Below are 7,767 nucleotides of genomic sequence, written 5' to 3'. Positions count from 1 at the left end.
ACTGCAACCTCTGCAGCCCCTATAGCTACGCCCCTGGTCATACAGGAGATGAAGCACAGGTAAGGTCGTTGTCCCCAGCGGCTAAGAAAAAATTACACTGAATGTCACAGATATTTAGGATGCGTAAACGTTATACAGGAGATGTAGCGCAGGTAATGTCGCTGTAAACAGCAACTAAGAAAAATTACACTGAATGTCACAGATATTTAGGATGCGCAAACGTTATACAGGAGATGTAGTGCAGGTAATGTCGCTGTCACCAGCGGCTAAGAAAAGACTACACTAAATGTCACAGATATTTATGATGCGCAAACGTTATACAGGAGATGTAGCGCAGGTAATGTCGCTGTCATGAGCAGCTAAGAAAAAAATTTCACTGAATGTCACAGATATTTAGAATGCACAAACATTATACAGGAGATGTAGCACAGGTAATGTCGCTGTCACAAGCAGCTAAGAACAAATTTACACTGAATGTCACAGATATTTAGGATGCGCAAACGATATACAGGAGATTTAGAGCAGGTAATGTCGCTGTCACCAGCAGCTAATAAAAAATTACATTGAATGTCACAGATATTTATTATGCGCAAACATTATACAGGAGATGTAGCGCAGGTAATGTCGCTGTCACCAGCGGCTAAGAAAAGACTACACTGAATGGCACAGTTATTTAGGATGCACAGACGATATACAGGAGATGTAGCGCAGGTAATGTCGCTGTCACCAGCCGCAAAAAAAAATTTACACTGGTTGTCACAGATATTTAGGATGCGCAAATGTTATACACGAGATGTAGCGCAGGTTATGTCGCTGTCACCAGCGGCTAAGAAAAAATTACACTGAATGTCACAGATATTTAGGATGCGCAACCATTATACAGGAGATGAAAAACCAAAAAAGAATCCACACGGGATACCCATACATACACAAAATACGAAATTTTATTGAGTAGTTACATACACGTAATAACAAGACCATATAAGTCAAAGGTTAAAATATTAAGCAGCAATACAGGTGATGTAGCAAACGGCAGCTGGCATGCTGACCAGCAAGTAAAAAATCACAGAATGTTTAAATTACAATAGGCACCTAGTAAAAACCAGTAGTGCCTAATAAAAAATACTTAAATTCATATACCAATATAATCCAGAGAGATGTCTGATCTATCAGAAGAAGCCTTATGACCTGCCCTCACATAAGGTCCCAACAGATAACCTAAAGTGGGCACACAGGCTACAATACACTGAAGTAATGAACAGACAATACCTGGATAATGGTAATAGCAGCACACCCCGATGTACGTTTCGCTCCTGCTTTCTCAAGGAACAGGAGATGTAGCACAGGTAATATCGCTGTCACCAGCAGCTATGAAAAAATTGACACTGAATGTCACAGATATGTAGGATGCGCAAACGTTATATAGGAGATGTAGCGCAGGTTATGTCGCTGTTACCAGCGGCTAAGAAAAAATTACACTTCGGGCAGCAGAGATTTGGATAGATTGAAGGGGTGCGAGAGTACTAGATGGTGTATGAGGAATGCATGGACGCGGGAGATATTTTTGAGTAGGATGCGGCAGGTGTTGGAAAGAGCTTGGGTGTGCAGTTTGAAGGACAGGGCAGATTCTAAGGTTACTCCAGGGAGAATGTGCAGCCATTGATCGTGATAGATATGTTGGGGGGGGGGGGGTGAGCAAGAAGGGGGAAAGATGATAAATTCAGTTTTATCTGTGTTAAGTTTTAGAAGGTGAGAGAATAAGAAGGAGAATGTAGCAGATAGACATTGTGGGATTCTGGATAGTAAGGTAGAGATGTCTGTACCAGAGAGGTAAATTTGTGTGTTGTCATCATAAAAGTGATACTGAAAGCCATGGGACTCTATGAGCTGTGAGATCCATGAGAGTGTCAGGTCTGTGATGCCAAGAAATGAAAGTTTGTAATAGAAGGGAGTGGTCGACTGTGTCACAGGCTGAGGACTGGTCAAGGAGCAGGAGGAAAGAGAAATGTTGTTTTTTTTTTTTGCTTTTGGCCATCAGCAGGTTGTTGGTGACTTTGGTAAGGGCAGTTTCAGTTGAGTGGTGGGGTTGGAAGTCAGATTGTAGCTGGTCAAAGAGGGAGCAGGAAGAAAGGTGAGAGGACAGTTTAGAGTGGACATGTTGTTGAAGTAGCTTTGAGGCATATGGAAGAAGTGATATGGGGCGATAACCAAACAAAGAAGATGGGTAAAGGGAAAGGTTTTTTGAGGATAGGTGTTGGTACCATGTTTAAAACCAGAAGAGAAGACACAGGTGGATATTGATAGGTTGGAGAGATAGGCTAGGGCTGGGATAAGCACTATGGTGAGGTTGGGGATGAGGTGGAATGGGACTGGGTCAGGTGCACAGGTGGTGAGATGTGATCTGGAGAGTAGGGTGGACAGTTTTCCTTCTGTAATAGTGGAGAAGCAGGTTTTGAGAGAAGAGGACTAAGTAGTTGTAAAGAAGGGCTGTGTGTCACTGCTGAGGATGGGGAAAACCCTCAGCCGTGCGATGCCAGAAGATATTAGTCGCCACTTGGCCAGGAACACAGAATCAGGGAGCAGGTCACCTCCTATAACGTCCCTAATCTGACCCTGACTCCTAACTGTATGAGCCGACCCTGATGGTGGGAGGGCTCATACTCCGGAACCTTTAAGTCCCTACTAGCCCTCAGGGTGGCCCTTACTAGGAGCAGGGTAAAACGACCTGTTCCTCCACGATACGGAGGAACGGGAGTCTCACTGGCCAAGCTGCAAGGAAGGGGAGACATATACAGACATATAGATATGGCAGGTGAACAACACTAGTTCCAAACTAACCTGCCACAGCCTTGCTGACTGGAACCCATGCACCAGGTATTGCTGTCCATACAAACACTAAGGAGACAGAACACACAAAACACACAGGAAACCAGGACATCTATAGCTGTAAAAACATAGAAAGGAACACATCAACTAGACATCATACATGGGTTTTATGACCACAAGGGTGGCCCTCACTGGCAGATAGAATAGGATACCAGGAGGATGACTCCAGCAACATGCCTGAAGTACCCCTCAGACTTCTGATCTCCACAGAGGCTTTATAGCCCAAAGTGGCCACACCCAGATAGAAACACACAAGAAAGGGAGTTATTCCTTCCAAAACAAACCAGGGGAGTGAAACCACTTAAAGGGGAATACACACACAAGTATCACACTGCAGCTGTAACCGCCGGCAACGACATGCGTGGCAGCCATGTCCTGGAAACAGCCAGAAGGCCGAGACACTGCCACCACATGTACACAGACACGACATTGCCACAGACAACCGCAAGTGAAAGGAACAACACAGTGCACACACACACATATAAACCCCGTGCATACCAAACGGATAAAAGGCACACCTATAAAGACAGGTTGCTGGGTACAACCGCATGCACCTGGCAGCAAGCTGCGCAGCAACAGCTCAGGCTGCTATACTGCCAAATGTAACAATGTTGCCAGCGGCAACCACACGTGAGGCAACAGACAAGCAGCCCTCACCATGTGGTTGACAACACCAAACCGCAGGCAACCGCCATGGTCGTGACACTGTGGGGTCTGTGTGCTGAAGCCTTCTCTGATGTTGACAATTTTCTGTTTAAAGTATATGGCAAAGTTCATAGCTGAAATGGGAGTTGAGGGTGGGGGTGTTGGGGGATGGAGAAAAGAGTTGAAAGTGTTAAAAAGTTGTTTAGGGTTGTGGCACAGGGAAGATATGAGGGATGAGAAGTAGGCCTGTTTAGCAGTAGTAAGTGAGAATTTGAAAATGAGGAAGGATTGTTTGTATGTGGTGAAGTGCTCCTTAAAATGGGATTTCTTCCATCGTCCCTCAGTAGCCCCGGAAGCTTGCCTCAGTTTCTTGGTCAGGCTAGTGTGCCAGGGTTGTCTGGCAACAGAGTCCATAGCTGCAGTTATTGTATTGTTAAACAGAGTGGTGGCAGAATTTGCATCCAGTAGGGAACATGTGGTAGAGAGTGGCAGAAGATGGTAAGAAAGCAAGCTGAAGTCAAGATTTTTAAGGTTCCTGTGAGGGTATGTGTGATGAAACTAATCTCGCCACTGGGTTTTGGAGGGGCCTGTTTGCCTGCCTCTTGCCTCAGGATTATGGCCCCTATACTAACTTTGAAGGAGAAGACAGACCGGCCGCACAGCCTAAATCTGTGGAACTGTTTTGGGCAGGAAAGCCATGCTTGCGGTCGACCAAATGTGACTTTCATTGCATTCGGGAAACCCTGCTCAGATCTGGGTGATTTTTGGATATGTTGTTCGCCCAGATCAGAGCTATCTCTGGATGGGGATATGTAGGGTTTTGGGGTGTTTCTGTGTTTTGCGAAAAACATGTGTTTTCTGCCCTTGAGTGATTAAGTTAGGACATTATGTTTGGTAATTGTATCACAGGCAGAGCCTATTGTGTTTTGTTAATTGCATTTAGTTGATTGCGTCACAGACAATGCCCATTGTATTTTGTTGATTGCGTCACAGATGGGGGGGGAGTTGTGTACATTTGCTGTGAAGGTTTCAATATTGTAAATGCATGTGATATATAGTCTTCGACAAGGTCCCCAGGGGAAGGGTCACTTGCTGGGAGACCTGCATAAAAGGCTGAAAAATAACCCATGAAAGAGTTCCTGCTTTACCCTCAACATAGAGCATCGTCTCATGTCTGTGGGGATTGCTATACGCTGTATACTCCCCTGGCTATAATCCCTAGCTCTTGTAAGAGCTGTTCCTGTTCTTTGTTCCTGCAACGCTCTCTGAAGGAAGGCGGCGAGATCCCAACCAAGCTGTGGAGTTTCGTGGGGTCAACAGTGTTTACGGTGTCAAGTGGAGTGGTTGGAGCCCTCGGGAAGCACTAGGAGCATACATCAACGGAGGTACCCAGTCGGGGTGCCAGGAGATCCGTTACAGTATGTTAGTGTGTAGACCAGGGGAGCAACTGGAGGGACAAGTGAAGAGAAGGTGAGCAGGTTGTGATTGGATAGGGGGAGAAGCGAGTAAGAAAGTTTAGATAGGGAGCAGAGGCGGGTAAAGATCAGATCCAGAGTGTAACTATCTCTGTGGGTGGGAGTGGAGGACCACTGCGAGAGGCCGAAGGAGGAAGAGAGTGCTAGAAGTTTAGAGGCGGCTAAGTGACAAGTGTCAATGGGGTGTTAGTCACCCATTATGATAGTGGGGATGTCAACAGAAAGAAAGTGTAGGAGCCAGGTGTTGAAGTGGTCAAGGAAGATGGTGGCTGGGCCTAGGGGGCAGTAGATGACAGCTTCTTGGAGGTTGGAGGGAGAGTAGATGTAAACAGAGTATAATTCAAATGAAGGGAGTGTAATGGAGGGTGGCAGGGGAGTAGGGCTGCAGGAGCAGTTGTCTGATAGGAGAAGACCAACTCCTCCACCATGTTTGCTGCCGGGGCGGGGGGGTCTGAGTGAAATGAAATCCACTATAAGAAAGTGCAGTAGGGGAAGCAGTGTCAGAGGGTATCAGCCATGTTTCTGTTAGACCCAGAATGGAAAGTTTGTGAGAGATGAAGAGGTCATGACTGTAGTTGAGTTTGTTGCAGAGTGAGTGACAGAGTGAGTGCTCCATAATGCTCCTGCAAGAGGGACCAAGAGAGCTCGGGTCAGGGGAATAGTTTTCAGGCTTGAGGGGTTGCAGATCGGTAGTGGGAGGTAGATGTGAAAATGGGGATTTGATGAGGGGGTTTGGATTTGGAGAGATACCACCAGCAATAAGGAAAAGCAGAGAAATTGTTAGTAGGTGGAAGTACTGTAGGAGACGGCATGAAGAGGCTGTGTGTTTTTGGGAAGGAAGTGTATTATGTTTCCAAACATGTTTGCGCAAGTGGTCAGATTAATAGGTAGCATGGCGGGAGAGATAAGTAGTTCCTTGCTGGGTGAAGGGATATGGGAAAGTGGGAAAAGTAATAAGAAAAACTGAAACATTTGTTTGTATTAACTATTTCTGTAATTACTTTTGGTTCCCTTCTGATTCAGTTCTGGTATCATTAAATGTGGGCACTGATGAAGTTGCACTTAAAAGATGTTGCATTCAGAAGACCAAGGTCTGAAAGACCTAGTGACTTAGATTTATACCACTCAATCATGTTCAATCATGTGTGAACAAGAGGGGAGGGGGCTACATTTGACCTAATGAAAGGAGGACCAGATACAGGGTTGAAATAGTCAATTTAAACAAATACTTAATAAACCCAGCAGGGAAATAGAGACATTAAAAGTTCAGTGCAGACATACCAGGGGATGAGAAAAAGGAAAGATGAGATGTGAAAAGATTTGTAAATATTCATCATGCACCAGTGCCCCATGCTTTCTATGAGGCATGCACCTGTGTTTAAACAAGTTGTGCAAACACTTGATAAATGGATCACACTGTAAATATGGAGAAACTCTTGGGGACACATTTATTAAGATTGGTGTTTTAGACACCGGTTTAATTAAAGTCCCATCGCTGGGGGTGGACCGCCGAGGTTATGAAGAGGCGCCAGCCCCTTCATCACTTCGGTGTATCCAGCGCCGCTTCGAAATGTAATGCAACAGCACCCTGCAAACCAGATAAAGTACAATAATGCCATAGTCACAAAAAATATTATAGTGCTAATGCTACATTTATTTATAAAGTGAGATGCTTGGCAAATGCATTTTGTACAAAACCATCTGAGCCCGTCTGCCGAACGTCAAGGCGATCTCTGTAAGACGGGTCCTAACACTAAATACTACCTGTTATGTGCCATAATGGCCGCCATAAAGTTCAGGAAGTGTTGGATCCACATGCATGCTGGGTCCACTCTGCCTTTTACCGCGCTGGGAAGTGCTGACTAACCTCCTTTCTTTGCAGGCTTCTAAATGTAAGACAGCTTCCTAGCCAGCTTCCTGAAACAGACATAGAAAATCATAAATAAGACGGGCCTGCCGGCCAATGTCCATCCCTGCCCACACCATACCCACTTTTTAAGACCTGGCGTGAGCAGGGAGAAGTCACAGATTGCAGCCAATTAACTGTTGCACCGCAATCTGCACCTGGAATACACCTAATTTAGGTGGATTTTAGCTTGATAATTTGCTTGGGTTCTTAGCCTTGACACAATATATTTTATTTGTGCATAAACAGGTGAAAACATAGGGAAAATTAAATAATACTAGTGACCATTTAAAGGTAATTAGAGCAGAACCCACATATTTGTCATGGATTTTACCTGTTTTCTTGCATGTATATATTCACCCATAACACATAACCAGCCTTAACATTGTCAAAATAACTGGCCTCAACATTCTCATCTGTTTTATGGTGGCTTCAAAGCCAAACCAACAGTAATCGCCAGTAGGCTTCATTTAAAAAAAAAGTCACTCATGATGATAGTGGGGATGTCAGCAGAAGGAAAGTGTAGGAGACAGGTGTTGAAATGGTCAAGGAAGATGGTGACTGGGGTCTGGTGGTCTGGGGGACAGTAGATGACAGCATCTTGGAGGTTGGAGGGAGAGTAGATGTGAACACAGTGTAATTCAAATGAAGGGAGTATGTAATGGAGGGTGGCAGTGGAGCTGGGCTATAGGAGCAGTTGTCTGATAAGAGAAGACCAACTCCTCCATCATTTTTGCTGCTGGGGCGGGGGTGTGAGTGAAATAAAATCCACTATAAGAGAGTGCAGTAGGGGAGGCAGTGTCAGAGAGTGTCAGTCATGTTTCTGTTAGATCCAGAAATGAAAGTTTGCGAGAG

Source organism: Bufo gargarizans, chromosome 6 (assembly GCF_014858855.1).
Source record: "Bufo gargarizans isolate SCDJY-AF-19 chromosome 6, ASM1485885v1, whole genome shotgun sequence".
NCBI classification, from domain to species: Eukaryota; Metazoa; Chordata; class Amphibia; order Anura; family Bufonidae; genus Bufo; species Bufo gargarizans.
Note: the sequence above shows the minus strand (reverse complement) of the source record.